Source organism: Panulirus ornatus, chromosome 3 (genome assembly GCF_036320965.1).
Source record: "Panulirus ornatus isolate Po-2019 chromosome 3, ASM3632096v1, whole genome shotgun sequence".
NCBI classification, from domain to species: domain Eukaryota; kingdom Metazoa; phylum Arthropoda; class Malacostraca; order Decapoda; family Palinuridae; genus Panulirus; species Panulirus ornatus.
In genome coordinates this window covers 72,774,403-72,790,290 of record NC_092226.1, presented here as the reverse complement: position 1 = coordinate 72,790,290, position 15,888 = coordinate 72,774,403, and positions in this window count along the sequence as shown.

The following is a 15,888-nucleotide window of genomic DNA, read 5'->3' as shown; positions in this document are numbered from 1 at the left end:
AAAACGGAAGGAACAAGTTGTGGCTCGAACGAAATAAGAAAAAGGATTAGTTTAGGAAAAAGGTAGAAACGTAGTATCTTGAAGATGTGGGAGAAATGAATCCAGGTTGCTGAAATAAACAATATAAAGGGAAAGAAGACGTTAAAAGAAAACATAGATCACAAAAAACGGGAAGCGAGGAAGACATTGGGTGGAAGCTATTCTTAGCGTCGGATGGAGGTGGCGTCATGGGTTGTGGTGTTGGCTGTGTCATGTGTGTACGGCTCTCTACTGAAAATTTAGATCTCCATGTATACCAGGGGTCGTGCATCGTCCCTTAGGGCACGGCGCTGTTGCCCTTGAGCACGGCGGTACGACCCTGGGGCACGATATTGCGTCCGTCTGGCTTTTGACGTGATCCGTTAGATGTCGTAGGCCAGGCCATCGTACTCATGAAGTCGTAACGTCGAGCTCGTAGGTCGTACCGTCGTGCTCACGAGTCATACCCTCCTCGTGCTTAGGGGTCGTACCGTCATGCATACGGGTATACCCGTCGTGCTCATGGGGGAGTCGCACGGTCGTGCTGACGGGTCGCACCGTCGTGCTCGTGGGTCGTACCGCCGTGCTCGCAGGTCGCGCCGTCATGCTCACGGGGGTCGTCCCGTCCGTCATGCACACACTGCTGAGTTACCTGAGGAATGCGAGGAACCAGTAAAGTATATAGCGTGGTGCATTCGTCTGTCTGTGGACGGGGAGGGAGCGCCCGAGGTGCCTCTGGGTGCGTCGCTGATGACGGACACGACCTTGGACGTGATGTGAGACGGGGCATCGCTTCCATGGTCTCTTTCCCACCACGATCCATCCCTTGGTCTCTGTCCAGTCGACGTCTGTCGACTACAGACCACACGGGAGTCACGCGGTCTTCTCCATACTCGGTTTATGCTCACCTCTGGAAACTCCTTTTCCAGGGAATATTCGTGCTTTTCCAAGTATAGCAGTAGCTGCTCTTCGTCCTTTTCCAGCAGGAATAGCAGCCGGAGCAACATCTCTTTGCCTTACTCTTCCATGAACAGCAGCAGCAGCAGCAGCAGCGTGAATTTCTCGTCCTTTTCCAGTTCTTCACCTTCCAGTTCCAGGAGCGGTAGTTAAGCAATAATTCAAAGACGCATCTTATCATCCGTACCCCAGTTGACCCGTGCCTCCTCTTCCCCGCCTCCGGAGCCTCACTAATGTCGTGACGAAAGTAGAGATGTTCGTGTTAGATTTGCTTTCGTGTGGTGGACCTTTCCAGGCCCTCTGCCAGGCCCACAGTTTTCTCACATGTTTGCTGGGCCGGCAGACCCGTGGGTCTGCGGTCGCCGCCTTCATTTCTCTCACCAGCTTTTCTTCATTCTTCCTTTTCTACGTATTTCTTTTTTTTTCCCCCTCTCGTTTCGCGTTGTTCTTCTGTTGTATTGTCGATGTTCACGTGTCTGGTGAGGTGGCTGGCTGGCTGGAGGTCGATGCATTCCACTCCATTTTTCTCTGTTTCTCTCTGATTTTTCTGTTCTACTTTCGCTTCTTCTTGTTCTTCCTATTGTCTCATATTCCACACCTTTTTCGCCTCCATTTATCGTGTTCTCTCTCTCTCTCTCTCTCTCTCTCTCTCTCTCTCTCTCTCTCTCTCTCTCTCTCTCTCTCTCTCTCTCTCTTTCTTCCGTCAGTTTTCCCCTGTAATTATCTCTCGTTCCTCCTCTGTTCTTGTTTCGTCTGCTGTTTTCTGAGTTTTATTTTTTCGTTTTTTTTTTCATTTCTTACCGAAACTCTTCACATCTTATCATCTTCTTATATACACATCCCTCTCCTTGTGTAGGGTTCAGTCCCATCTTTCGTACACATCCCTCTCCTTGTGTAGGGTTCAGTCCCATCTTTCGTACACATCCCTCTCCTTGTGTAGGGTTCAGTCCCATCTTTCGTACACATCCCTCTCCTTGTGTAGGGTTCAGTCCCATCTTTCGTACACATCCCTCTCCTTGTGTAGGGTTCAGTCCCATCTTTCGTACACATCCCTCTCCTTGTGTGGGGTTCAGTCCCATCTTTCGTGATAACCCTCTGTTTTTTTTTTCCCAGTCGTCTCTTGTTCTGCCACGTCCGTCCATCGTGTTCTGCCCGACCATTCATTGGCCCTCCGTCGCTGCATTTAAGATTTTTTTTTCCCCTCGAGCCATATATCAGTCGCTGCCATGGGTCTTATGAGAGACAGCGGGGGAGGGGAGAAGGGGGTGGGGGGCTCCTCTCGAACGTGGGGGTCGATGAACTCCGCGCCGACGTGAAGGCCTCGCCCTCACGAGAAGTAACCAAACCCACCGAGCGTTTTCACGGAGGGAGAGAGAGAGAGAGAGAGAGAGAGAGAGAGAGAGAGAGAGAGAGAGAGAGAGAGAGAGAGTGGGTGGGGGTCTGAAAATATGACATGTTGCAATTTTCTGGAAATGACTCGGGGAAGGCGACCCGTGGGTGTAAGTGTGTCGAGATACATTCGTCCGCGTGATCCCGCCGTATGAACCATTGGTCCCACACACACACACACACACACACACACACACACACACACACACACACACACACACACACACACACGTGCTCTGAATTCTATCGCGTGTTTCCCTGGCTGGATCCGAGTTTCTCTTGCGGTTCGTGACAGTTCCCTGCGTGCGATTATGATAATGCGAGGGGGACATGGTGTATTTAGATCACGATGGAGGGTAGGGACGATGAGGCTTGAAGTATGTGACGACACACACACACACACACACACACACACACACACACACACACACACACACACACAGCTACAATATCATCAGGAGGCAAACAACAGTTGATTAAGTTTCTTCCGGCATTCCAATAATGGGACTTTCCAGCCATTTTGATCGTAATAGATCCTCAGCAATGCATCTGAGCTCCTCTTGACTTAAGGGTCTTTGTAACTACGAACAGCTGGCTGGCTGGCTGTTGAAAGCCTGTGCAGCCAGCGCACAACTTAACAGTAGTTGGCTAGTGGTCGTTACTGTAGACAGATAATCCGTCCGTGGAAAATAACTTTTCAGAGTATTACGAGCGTGTCTCTCATGACTTGCCACCGAGATGCCTCTCTCTCTCTCTCTCTCTCTCTCTCTCTCTCTCTCTCTCTCTCTCTCTCTCTCTCTCTCTCTCTCTCTCTCCCTAGTGCCTTCACTCGAGGCAGTGGTCTTCCTGCCACGACCTCTACCCCATCAAGGCCAGTCTTTGGTCGCTTGATTAAGCACCAATCGAACTGGTGGTTTGTCACCTTGTTTGGTCGTCTTTACCCGGTGATGAATACCCCTTTAGAGTGGTAGTTTATCTTGTCATGAATACCACTTGATGCAGTAGTTTGCCTTGTGATAACTGCCACTTAAACCCGTAATCTTGTGATAACGTCTACATAAACCGTGAGTCTACCTGGTGATAAGTGGTACTTAAACCAGTAGTTTACCTTGTGAAGGGAGAGGTGAGAGTGAAGGGGAGTGAGGAACATAAGGGAGAAGAAGGTAAGGGATGGGGGTAGGTGAGGAAGACAGGAAGCGCAAGATGGGTTGGTCTTAATACTCAGTAATGATAATAATGATAATGATAATAATAATAATAATGATAATAATAACAATGATAACATTAATGATAGAAATAATAATAATTATAATGATATAGTAGTAATGATAATGATAATGATGATAATGAATGATAATAATAATAATAATAATAATAATAATAATAATAATGATAATAATAATAATAATAATGAAAATAATGATACAAACAGTAACAGTGATGATAACCGCAACAATGATAAGTATGATAATGATGATAATAAGAACGATGATAATGGTAATGATAATAATGATGAAAATAAACGCAGTACTGAATGAACGTTGGACAGATGACAAAAAAAAAAAAAAAGGGCTTGATATATATATATATACTGAGGAAATACAACACTAAACATGGAGGTCTTTTTAGGAGTGAGGTGCTGAAGAGTGACAAACCCCGGAGGAGGAGGATACACGAAGGCGCGGCGGCTTGGACCAAAGACGTGCATTGGTCGCTGACGATGTTCACTCTGGTGTGGCTGAGCTTTGTGGTGCTCTGAACCTGCTCGGTGACGGTGCTTCACCAAGGCTCTGTGTGTGTGTGTGTGTGTGTGTGTGTGTGTGTGTGTGTGTGTGTGTGTGTGTGTGTGTGTGGATCGCCCCCGTCTCGTTGTAGATCATTAAACGTGGTGCGGGAGTTAGTGGTTCGTTGAGCGAAGTTTAATCCTACACACTCACGTTCTTATTAGGATGCTCCAAGACTCCCGCAGAGAGAGAGAGAGAGAGAGAGAGAGAGAGAGAGAGAGAGAGAGAGAGAGAGAGAGAGAGAGAGAGAGAGAGAGAGAGAAACTTTGAGTTGGTCTCCACGCGAGACGATGATTAAAGACAGCTTTTCATGGAGACAATTGGTTATATACATTTCTTATAGTCAGCCGTGCGACATTGTCATGTGAATCTATATATTCTTTCATCTGTGTCAGTTTAATCGCATTAATCAAATCTATGATAATGTGAGATCTGTGAAGGTTTGCCTCCCCATAGGTGGGGGGAAGTAAGGTTCCTTCTGCTACTACTGTGTTGCTATCTTGGGGAGGACGTCCCGCTGCTGTGTTGCCTTCGTGGGGAGGAGGATGACCTGCTTCTGTGTTGCCTTCGTGGAGAGGAGGATGACCTGCTTCTGTGTTGCCTTCGTGGAGAGGAGGATGACCTGCTTCTGTGTTGCCTTCGTGGGGAGGAGGATGACCTGCTTCTGTGTTGCCTTCGTGGGGAGGAGGATGACCTGCTTCTGTGTTGCCTTCGTGGAGAGGAGGATGACCTGCTTCTGTGTTGCCTTCGTGGAGAGGAGGATGACCTGCTGCTGTGTTGCCTTCGTGGGGAGGACGTCCCGCTGCTGTGTTGCCTTCGTGGAGAGGAAGATGACCTGCTGCTGTGTTGCCTTCGTGGGGAGGACGTCCCGCTGCTGTGTTGCCTTCGTGGTAGAGCCATCCTGCTGCTGTTGTACATTCTTGGGAAAGATTATCCGCGTTTTGTCCTCATCATTAAGCTTTCCAGCGTACAGAAAGCGTGAACGTGAAGCTTACTGAAGAGATGCAAATAATCCTCCATTCATCCAAGCACCATATACTCGTATATGCGTAAATGTACTTTGGAATGACGAATGCTGAAGGTTAGTAACAAAAAAAGAGAAAATGGGAATTCTTATGAATGCAGACGTGAGAGTACGTTTTGTAAATTGCTCTCCTGCCGAATGGACTCTGGAACTTACACCAGGGGCTTAGTGAACACGTAGCGGGTCCTTGTCGGGTCGAGTGAGGCGGTATAGATGCTGATATACCAGGTGCCTGGCCTCCCCTGCCGGAGGATACCAGGTGATCTCGAGCCTTCCCACCTGGAGGGCAAGAACGAAGTAGGAAGAGACGTCAACACAACATTTCATTCACATGATCATTTACCTTTGGTGTGATGACTAGCGATTATCTTTTGCCCGCTGCTCTCCTTGCGTTGTCAAATCGAGAGTATTATTCGTTATCTTACGTTTTTTTCATTTCATTTCTTAGTTCCTTCGTCTTTAACGCAATCATCATCATCAGCAGTTCGTCACGTTTTTACCTTTCATTTATTAGCTCCTTCGTTCTCAAGGCAATTATCATCAGCAGTTCGTCATTGAGGGATCCGCCTGCGTTTTGCCCTGGTAAGTCTTTGGTAACCACCTCTCCATCACGATTCTGAAACCGGTTCTTCCTGTCTGAATAATTTCTCTATTACTTCCCCCCTCCCCCGTGTGTTTCTTTGGTCTTCACTGCTCCTGCTGTTCACTTGGCTGATAGTTTCATCCTTCTGTTTACCTGCAGTTCGTGCTCTTCCTCACCCTCGTGATTGCTACTCCTTCGTGTGTTCTGCGGCGGGGTTATGGTCCTAGACCATCCTGTGTTATGTTTCGTGATCAATTTTCTGTTCCGCGGTTCTTTTTTATTATTCACTGTGTTCTAATTAGCTGGTACTTTTCATGAACATCCAAACTTTTTTTTTTTTGTCTGTTCATGTCACTTTGTTCCTAGTTCTCTTCTTTGTTTATCCATTGGTAAACATGTTCATCTTGTTCATGTTTGTTCATCCACAGTTGTCCTGTTCATGTGTGTTTATCCTTTGTTACTTTGTTCTGTACAATTATGCATGGGATCTCGTTCGTGTTGGTTCGTCGTCTGTTATTTGTTCATGTTTGTTCATCCTCTGTTCTTTGTTCATGTTTAATCCTCCTGTGTTGTCTTGTCCATGTGTGTTCATCCCCTCATACCATGTTCATGTTTTATGTTACAACCCTTCCCTCCTGGGTCTCTCCCTCCAACACCATTACCTTCCGTGCACCTTGGTTGGTGTGTGCCCATCCCCTCCCTTTACCTCCAGAGAGAGAGAGAGAGAGAGAGAGAGAGAGAGAGAGAGAGAGAGAGAGAGAGAGAGAGAGAGAGAGAGAGAGAGAGAGAGAGAGAGAGAGAGAGAGAGAGAGAGAGAGAGAGCCTGTCGAGCATTGCTTGGGGGAGGCTGCTGCACCTCCGCCATGCTTCCGAAGATGTTAATTTGCTTGCTGATGACTTGGCTGGCTCTCTCTCTCTCTCTCTCTCTCTCTCTCTCTCTCTCTCTCTCTCTCTCTCTCTCTCTCTCTCTCTCTCTCTCTCCATTCCCATATTCCTCGTTCAACCATCAGTCTCCTAACCATGGAAGGTTTTTTATATCTCCCGTTTTCTATTCATGATTTAATTATTCGCCTTCGTGTCCATCTCATTGGCGTTGTGTGTGTGTGTGTGTGTGTGTGTGTGTGTGTGTGTGTGGGTCTTTGGCATCCTTCTCACGCCACCTGCCATCTCAACTGGTGTGTCCTCACACACACACACACACACACACACCCTCCTGTACCTGGTTGGCTGTGAGGCGCCCGACCGCATCTAGGTTTTCTTCAGTTCTGCTTCCAGTCATAAACGCGACAGGCAGTTAGATATATATGCACATTTATATATTTTTTTTATTAGTTGCATTTTCATGATGGGGTCAAGAGATGATGAGGTGGGTGGGTGGGTGGGCCTGGTTTGCTTAGACCTCGGAGAGTTACCGTTACCCGGAGGAAGGACTTAGTGATGGGTTGTTTTTCAAGATGTGTTTATGATGAATGAAGATTTCTCCTTTTTTTTTTTTTTTGATTGATTATTCAATTTTCAACGGTGTTAAGAGCTGGTGGGGAGAGGGGGGAGGGAGGGAAGTGTACTAGAAGTTGATCTCTGTTGGCGATTACTGTGTTTGTGTGAGAGCTGGTGGGGGGGGGGGGGGGGAGGGGGTGTCATCATTTTCTCTTTCGCGGTTCATCTTTCTCTCTGTACTTCGGTAACGAAAGTCGTAGTACCACCAGTACGGTCATTGGCGCGGGGGTTCCACTAGACCCCATTAGGCGCGTGACAGGTCATTCCCAGGGAGGGAGGGTTGGGGTTGAGGGGGGGATTGCCCTCCTCCCTTAGGGATTGGCTCCCTCCACTGGGATTGGGATCATCCCTCGAGGAGGGGGTTGGCATCCTCCCCTGAGAGAGACGTTAATAGGCCACCTGGTAGGGCAGGGCACGGCAGGCGGGGATGGAGTAAACAGGTGGCCTCTCTGGTGCTTTGCCTCTTAAGGTCTTTTTTTTTTTTTTGTTCGAGATCTTCGTCATCATCATTACCCTAATTGGTTATTGATAACAACGCTAATCATCACCTGGATGGGCTGTGAGGTATCGCTCCATTGGCTGGGTGATTAGGAGGCGAAAGGAGAATGGATTGGACTCTGTTGATTGGGTGATTAGGAGGGGGGAAGGAGGATGGGACCGAATAGCACAGGTGAAGTGAAGAAGTGAGAGATGATTGTAGATTTGAAAACATCGAAAATGTTTGTTTTTTTTCCAGTCTGTGTGATTGGTTGATTGAGGATGTGTTGTGGACTGTTAGAGGCATCTTGCATTGTTACTAGTACCATCTTGACTGGTTACTGGTACTATCTTGACTGGTTACTGGTACGATCTTGACTGGTAGCACCATTTTGACTGCACGAACAGGCTTGATGATGATTTTGCGTGCACTAATTACTGTACCATCATCCTCGTTCGTATCCGGCCACAGATTACACACCCGTGTGTCTTGGATTGTGTGTGTGTGTGTGTGTGTGTGTGTGTGTGTGTGTGTGTCGTCGTTTAGTGAAACCACGTACAGCGTTGTTAACTTGGGAACAGTTTATGGTTACCTTAATGATCGATCCTTAATGTTAATTGCTCGTTATCCCCCCCTGACGGTGTAATTATAGCGGTGCGTGTTGCCGGATCTCGTGCAGATTATGAGATAATGTTATTAGCGGTGTGATGTCGGCGTTAATGTTTGATGATAAGTGACGGGAGTGGAGCGGATGGTTGCAAAGGCCGTGTTGATGGCGAGAATATGTTCATAGGTTTGTGACCGATCTAAACACAGAGGAAGGTAGACGGGAGGGAGGTCCTCCCGACCTATGGGAGGTTGGGGAGGGTGGGGCTGTGACCAAACCCCTCCCACACACACACACACACACACACACACACACACACACACACACACACCTGAACTGGCCTGTGCTTTCTTTTCCACCGTTGTGTGACGGGCGTTATCAGACAGTATCGGTCCACTTATCTTACCCTGCTTCTAATTTGATACATTACCTGCCATGCTTATCGCCTTTTACCTTCTTTTCTTTCTTTTTTTTTTATCTTCTCTGTTTCAGTGATTCTTACCTTCTGTGTCAGCTATAATTTTTTTCCTACCTTCTCTCTCTCTCTCTCTCTCTCTCTCTCTCTCTCTCTCTCTCTCTCTCTCTCTCTCTCTCTCTCTCTCTCTCTCTCTCTCTCTCTCTCTGTACCTACCGACACTTGTCTTTCAGTAAGGGATTCTTTGTGTGTTTCCACCCCATTCAGTCCTTGCCCAGTTTGACATTGATGACCTTCGTTTTTCTACCTCTCATTTCCTCTAGATTTTGTCCTCCTCCTCCTCCTCCTCCTCGTTCACCACATCCTCCCCCAAACTACCCAACCAATTTCTTTAAGAGCTCTCAGAGTCATTTTTCTTCATGAAATCATTACCCAATTACACGAATCCGATCTAGTTTGCCAAACGTTTCGTCATTGGGAAAATAGGGTGAGAAATGCCACAACTCCCTCATTTTCCCCAAGACCGACACCGAATCATTTATAAAAACAAGGTGTAATTTTGTTGTGTTTTTATCTCGAGAACGTGGATCAGCAGGTGATAACGGGAGACGTAGAGTGGCAGCCCATACCCGTTGTCTGGATGATCGCCCGCCTCAGGTTCATCTGTGGACCAGCAAGGCTGTCTGTCTACGCCAGCGTTTCCCTGATATTTTCCCTCTGTGGTGTGTTTGTAGTTGGAGATTTATCCACCGCCCTTGTAAAGCCAGTGTATATCCCTTACAAAAACCTGATCTTGTCCCCATTATAAACCAAGTTGTCTTCCTTACGAACTCATCTTCACCCCCATGTAAGCCCAGCTTATCCTGTTGATAAACCAAGCTGTCCTCCATGATCATCAACCCGACTTGACCCCACATAAACCCAACTTGCCTCCCTAATAAACCCAACTTCCCCCCCCTCCTTCCTCACACACACACACACACACACACACACACACACACACACACACACACGCACACACACACACACACACTCGAACCCAAAGTGTCCCCATCTGATACAGCCCTCCCCAGGGGCGGTGTGTCCCTCAGGGGCCAGCCCTCACGTGCAGGCGCGGCCGGGTCCCCCCACCCCCTCCCCTCACGTGTAATGCACCACGGGGGCCGGGAGATCCCCGGGGAGTCACTAGCGTGCAGTTTCATTCATGAAAGAAAACTTCAGAGAGAGAGAGAGAGAGAGAGAGAGAGAGAGAGAGAGAGAGAGAGAGAGAGAGAGAGAGAGAGAGCCTCCTCCTCCTCCGCCGCTGTGTTCCGCCGCGCGTCCCACATCTCTTCGCCCGGCGGGAGGAAATCCTTTGGTGCGGTGCCCATCATCTCGAGAGCCCGACGACGACGACGGCGAACGAGTGGTTTCATGAACCATCTCTCTTTCGAGGTCTCCCCCGTGCGGTCCTTGCAGGCCAGTCACTCAGCTGTGCCACTTGGGGTTCGCAAGGTAGAATTATGTGTGTGTGTGGGACGTTCATTGACGTGTCGGCCAGTCCGCTACCACCTCCTCCTCCTCCTCAACGTCGCTGACGCCGACGACGACCCAGCGTTTCCCGGAAATACCATTGTGTCGGCTGGGGCTCCGTTAGGCTCCGCGATTTGATTGTATTCCTCGGACGTCCGGTGTGTGTGTGTGTGTGTGTGTGTGTGTGTGTGTGTGTGTGTGTGTGTGTGATCACTTATTTTTAGCATATGAGAAGAGAGTTTTACAGTTATGGTGTCCCGTGTCTTGATCCCTGATCTGTTGCAGAATTTCTTCAGTTTATATTCGTCGCATTTTATGACTCATTCGTCTACACTGATCTCCTCATCTAGTACTCTCTTACAGACGTATCTCCGGACATCTTATGTGGCTTCTTCTTCCCTTGTTTCCTGCAGTGGCTGACTAGTTCCATCCTGTCTCAGAGAACTCTTCCTCTGAGGTATACTTAAGATATTTAATCATGTTTCCCCTTCTGTGTCTTCCCGCCTTCTCTGGCGGGCATGGGGAGTGGCTATTGATCTGTACCATCACTTAAACCTGTTCACTTCAGGCACAGATTACGTTCACTTCAGAGTCATTTAGACCGGCACTCCGTCGTGATCGTGGTGACCCACCAGCTCTGGTGGGGTTTCTAATTTGGCCAAATGTGTTTCTATGAGCATCTCTGGACCTACCTACGTGGCGGTAGATCATTCATCTCTAACATCCATTATTATATGGTTTACTTTATTGACAGTTTCCCTCCCTGCCTACCTACTTACCTACCTACTAGCATAACTACCTGCCTACCTACCTACCTACCTACTAGCCAACCTACCTGCCTACCTACCTAACTGCATACCTTCCTACCTTCCTACGAGCCTACCTACCTGCTTACCTACCTATTAGCCTACCTACTTGCCTACCTACCTACCTACCCACTTATATGCGTACCTTCTTAAGAATAACGAGTCGTGTGAATTACATGTTGTGGAGTGATACATGTGAGGTGGAGGATTTGTGTGTTTGTTGCCTGGATGCCAGCAACCCACTTGTGGGTTGAGGGAGAAAGACTTCGACGGCAACCCCGGGCCAGGGAAGGGAATTTATCAGCTACTGTAGTTCTGCGCCGACGTGGCCAGCACAGTCCTCACTACAATCCCCACCACAGTGCCTACCACAATCTACTACACTATGTGTCTAGAACAGCCCTTACTTATGTGTCCCCCACACTTTTCCACCCCTATACCCATCCCAGTCTCCACTACCGTTCCTATACCACATTCTCCTCCACTCTCCCCACCAGAAGTCCCCCCTCCCCAAACACACCCACACACCCACACACACACCACCTTACCAGTTCCCTGAGCCTCTGTGTTCGTGAAGGTTAGGCAGGTAACCCATGGGGTGGTAACACTATGCCAGGTGTCTGGTGAGGGTGTATGGGGTTGGTGACAGTGCTCACATCCATGCACCCTACTGACCTATCTTACACACATACATGGAACAAGAGTCGTGGTGTAGTGACGCCAGCGTGTCTGCCACCTCACGCAAGGTGGAAATTTCTTTATTCTTCAGGTGGCGTTGACCACTGCGGCGGAATGCACCACTCTGACGGAACGAGAAACTCAGTGATTCATGCAAACGATTCGTAGATCCAGACGTAAGACGATGTGGATGCGAACACCGGGTTCATGAGAAGGCTTGGCTGTCACCGATGGAAAGACAGAGTGTGAGGATGATTGTTTGGGTTGTCTCGTCTTGTGGAGCCAGGGGTGAGTGGTAGGGTTGTGGAGCCAGGGGTGAATGGTAGGGTTGTGGAGCCAGGAGTACAGTGGTAGGGTTGTGGAGCCAAGGATGAGTGGTAGGGTTGTGGAGCCAAGGATGAGTGGTAGGGTTGTGGAGGCCTAGATCAGAGGAGTTGACAGTCTCCGGTAGTCAGATATCAGAGCAAGCCACTAAGACCTCACGGGTTTGTGGATAATATACTAAACTGTTTCCTGACTGATGCTGGACTTGTGTGTGTGTGTGTGTGTGTGTGTGTGTGTGTGTGTGTGTGTGTGTGTGTGTGTGTGTGTGTGTGTGTGTGTGTGTGTGTGGGAGGTGACAGCACTGCCCCTCTCCACCTTCATCAAGCACCTGGATCGGGACAGGTTAGGACAGAGCCTCTCCTGTTCCTCGTGTGTGTTCCCACAGTCCGCGATGTTGGCAAGCTGGGAGACGTCCTGCCCGCCCATCCTTGCATCTATGAGGTGTGAGGCTCTCCCTTCCAAACAGGGAGTGGGAGGCTCGCATCCATCCCAGGATAGCGGGACTAGAGGGGGAGGGAGGGTGTGGGTTTAACGACGGGGCAGAACCTAGGCATTCACCTGTGGTCCGTGTATGGTGATGACGGAGGAGCTGGAGGGGACCACAGGTGTTCCTTGGGACCTGGATTCTCAGGTGTCCTGCGCTGGCCTCCAGCGGCAGGGTATTATTGGCCTTTTGTCGAGAGGATTATATGGCTACGATACCTATGTTTATATGGCTACAATACCTGTGTTTATATGGCTACGATACCTATGTTTATATGGCTACAATACCTGTGTTTATATGGCTACGATACCTATGTTTATATGGCTACAATATCTATGTTTATATGGCTACAATACCTGTGTTTATATGGCTACGATACCTATGTTTATATGGCTACAATACCTGTGTTTATGTGGCTACAATACCTGTGTTTATATGGCTACGATACCTATGCTTATATGGCTACAATATCTATGTTTATATGGCTACAATATTTATGTTTATATGGCTACAATACCTGTGTTTATATAGCTACAATACCCATGTTTATCTGACCATTATACCTGTGATGCTTTCCTGAGACCAGTGTCAATAGTGTCACAGTGCTTTAAGGAACTCGAGACTGCCTCACCCCTGTAGCACCAGCACAAAGCATTTCGATTTAGTTTTATAAAGATATTTGATGCGGATGTCATGGTATTTGTGCAGCTAGAGTAGGTAAGCGCAGAGCATTATCTTTGTGTGTGTGTGTGTGTGTGTTATTTGAAATGCCAAAACTGTACGGATATGGTCGGTTTGAATCCTAGTCGCGACAGGAACCCGTAATGGGAAAGAGGTCGAGTGGTTGTATATTAATAATGATGATGATAATGATAATGATGATGATGATGATAATGATAATGATGATGATAAAGTGTTTCGTCAGTTGTGGTGGCGCAGGTGATGTTAGCGAATGAGTTGTGTTGCCGTCTCGCACCAGCTGTTCTGGTTGTTGGCCAGTAAGCACCAGCCAGCCCTTCTCAGCAACGCTGTGAATGGGTGTTTGAACAGCTGCTGCAGAGACCCTGTGACAGTCGTGCTGTGCTGTGCTGTGTGTGTGTGTGTGTGTGTGTGTGTGTGTGTGAGAGAGAGAGAGAGAGAGAGAGAGAGAGAGAGAGAGAGAGAGAGAGAGAGAGAGAGAGAGAGAGAGAGAGAGAGAGAGAATGGCCGTCATTATGTCACAGCGTTGCCTGTGACATCACTTCTGCCATACACAAAAGGAAGCACGTCACGCGCGCCCGTCCAACCACATGACCTCACTAGATTAGCCCCCGAGGCCCCCCCTAGGGATGGCAGGAGGGACCAGAGGCCCGTGCTATAGGTCACATCCCCAGGGCTACGCACCTGGCCGGGTAATTAGTAAACCCACCTTCGTAGGGCGGGGGGAGAGACGGTGTTGGGGGTTTGCTCGGTCAAGATGGTCCTCGAAGGCTTCTGGATGATGGCGTGTCGTAGGGTAGTGTTACGGGGATGTAACGGATGACGTGTGTGTGTGTGTGTGTGTGTGTGTGTGTGTGTGTGTGTGTGTGGCGAGGAGGGTCCACACCTGCTGTGTTACACCTCAGGGGAGGGTTGCTACATACACACCTGCTGTGTTGCGCCTCTGGTGGGGGCCGCATCTCAGGCTGGGGCCAACACCCAGTGCCTCATTCTTGAGGAGTCATCAGGCTGGGCCCCTCAAACTGGTTCCCAAGCCTGAGATGTGACGATCTGTAACACTAAGGAGGAGGAGGAGGACTCGGGTTGAGGAGTGTGGCGGGGGGTAACAACTAGCACGGGAGTAAGTGTTGGGGTGAGGGGGAGAGGTATGTGTGGGTGTGGCCCACCGAGAGCCACACCTCAAACGGGTTACATAACGGTGGCCACACCCGCCGGACCTCACTCCTGCCTGGGATGTCGTTACTCAGGCTGGCCACTCACACTGCACCTTGTGGCTGACTGATGGGTCGATCAGGTGTATTGGGACTCCTCTAGTTAGGTCCTCCTCGGGTTAGGCCCTTCTCCAAGTTAGCTCTTCCTCCATTTAGGTCCTCCCCAGGATATGGCCTTCTCAGGTTATGTGCTCCTTAGGTTCGGTAGTCCTTAGGTCCTCCTCCAATTAGGCCAGCTTCTGGCTAAGCTCCTCCTCAGGATAGTTCTCCCTCAGATTAACTCCTCTTAAGGTTAGGTCTCCTCAGGGTAGGTCCTCCTCAGCTTGGGTCCTCCTTCAGACTGGGTGCTCACACTCATCCTTAGGCTGGGTCTTGTGGCCAGGTCCCGACGCTGGCACCTGGAACTGGTTCTGAAGGCTGAGTTGCGATACGGGGCTCCCAAGTCTGGTCTTCGTATTGGGTCATCAGGTCGAGTTGCAGTGTGATGTTCTCATACTGGGTCCTCATGTTGGGTTCTCATTCTGGGTCCTCACGTTGGCTTGTCATGTTGGGTCGTCATATTGGGCCTTCTTATTAGGTCGTAATGCCGGGGCCCCATATTGGGCTCCTATTCTGGGTCCTAATGGCGGGTCCTCATATTGGATCTTCATGCTAGGTCCTCATATTGGGTCCTCATATTAGCTGCTCAGGCTGGTACTGGTGTCTGTCTCGATTATCACACGTTCGTCTCAAGTCTTCCCTCTCTCATACACCTTCAGGTGTCAGTAATCGGGCATTGTGGTGCTTATTTGCGCTACGTATATTTCTGTCTCTCTTACCTTTTTTAATTCACCTTCCCCCTTCCATTTCTTTTTAAACAGTTGATCTCAAACTAGTTTAAGAAGTGCTTCTTGGTCGCCATCAGACTCCCACTTTCTCTCCTTTCACTAGCGTCAGTCGGCTGAGCCGGGTGGTCGGGGCGTGGACTTGGATGTCGGATTATATCGGATGACTGTAATGCCTCGGTGGTGTGGTAGTAAGTGTTGTCGGCCGTCAATCCACAGGGTGAGGGTTGTTCGATCCACGGCGTGGATTCCGGGGCCATGTCCCGCACCGGGGACATGGCCCTGACTGACAGGCCAAATGATCGTAAAAGGGGTCGTTACTCTACTTAAAGTCATGTATGTTCTATGATATAATCATTCTGTTTTGTAACAGAAAAGAACCGTAAGATATTTTCAAAGACATTACTTCTCTTTTTTGCTCTGTTGCTCACCTCCTCTGGTGAGCGATGTTCCCGTATATATATATATATATATATATATATATATATATATATATATATATATATATATATATATATATATATATGTATATATATATATAAATGTGGTGGAATTGCTGTTGGAAGAGTAAGCTGAGATGATATCGTAAATAAGAGAT